Here is a 1,696-nt window from a genome sequence, read left to right on the forward strand (position 1 = left end):
GCATTTCACGACTGTGTTCAGCATAGGAAGGTTGCGGCATTTTTATGTTGTGCGGTACAGTGTGTGCCGTGAGTGTGATGGTGTTCATGAATGTAATTCAATGTAAAGCTTGCTAATTATACTCGAGTTTAATTCAGAAAAATAATTCAACAAACGTTACGTGATGGATGTAATTGATTAGTTTGAAACATAACCCACAAATAAAAAAATAAAAATAGGACTTTAGTAATAGCAATAAATTGAATGCTATTGTGGATTTTTCAAATATATTTTAATACATATTTAAAATATAATAATACAACAAACTTAAGATAATAAGTGAAACAAATTTCATAAAAGAGCGCTCAACTCGAAACAACTTTATATTTATGACGCACACTGTCACTATGCCGAGAGAGGATAAAGCGCTCTCAACGGTCGTTGAGCAAATGAATGAAGCCGAGGGTTCGTCTCTTTCGATCCGAGCGAACACGTTTAATAATTTACCTAAGCAAACATCTGTTTTTAATATCCAATGTTGAGCTAAAATGGGCTATTTTGTGAAAAACTATTTAAAAAAACATCTTTTTGGTAATTTTCTAGATTTTCTGTGGTTTTGTACTTGCGTTGAAACGTTGCCACCGAAACCCGGTTCATTTTGGTTCATTTTGCTCCGTACGCCAAGGGTGCCAAACATGAACATATTGGATAACAACGTTTGGAAAGGCAACATTTCGAAAATGGAATTTCTTTTCTAGAGTATTTCTAGAAGCTTTTGAAGCATATAAGCAGAGTGTAAGCTGGAATATAAAGGCAATAATTGTTTAGAGTAAATCTGAAATATTTTTAAAATGTATCTGCCTGTGTGCGATTAAAACAAAGGATAATCTATCGGCATGTCAACAAGCTACTTACAAGCTACTCAAACAAATGAATACTAATAAATAATAAATAATAAATAATAAATTTATAGAAAAATCATAATAAAACTTGGGAGGGACTTCACACTGATGGTTGTACCAATCACCATTCGACTGTTGGTTCGACAGCTTTCCCTGGTACCACGCTCTTTGGCTTCACGAGAGAAAGAGAGAGAGTGAACCCCTGGGATGAACTGCTGAGTGCGCATTTATTGAACCACCGTTAAACCTTCAAATAGCTTTTATCATTTAACGACTTTAGGGAAATTACCGTTCTACCAAGTGTCTGAGTAAGATTTTGATGAATAATGTGCCACGCGCGGTTCGTTGCCGGCGTGTGTCGGCATGGGTGATGAACAAGCGGGAGTGATCTTCAAGCCGCGATCGTACCGGCACGTGGCGTTGACATTAACGACCATCGAAATGAACAATTTTCGAAAAAACGGTGTAAACAAAATAATCACTGTCAATGGGTGATAAACTAATCACGGCGCAATCAGCGGGCCCTATAAAAATCGCTCCCATGGGCTGTGATGGAATGCCAATGGAATCTAGAACCATCACCGGAAATAGCGAAGCGAGATGGATTCGCAAAAGCCTTTGGACAAGCAAAGCTGTCTGAGCGCAGCCGTTTTCTATTTTATTACCCATCGCCACAGGTTTTCGCCACAGGTTGAAATGGTTCTCGCCCCAAAACGAAAAAGCAAACCCAATCGGGATGGTGCCACGTGAGAAGAAATGGCACACTCGGGCACATGCTTGGATGCTCTCTCCTCCTCCCACCGTGAGGGGCAATT

The sequence above is a fragment of the Anopheles arabiensis genome, chromosome 3, assembly GCF_016920715.1.
Source record: "Anopheles arabiensis isolate DONGOLA chromosome 3, AaraD3, whole genome shotgun sequence".
NCBI classification, from domain to species: Eukaryota; Metazoa; Arthropoda; class Insecta; order Diptera; family Culicidae; genus Anopheles; species Anopheles arabiensis.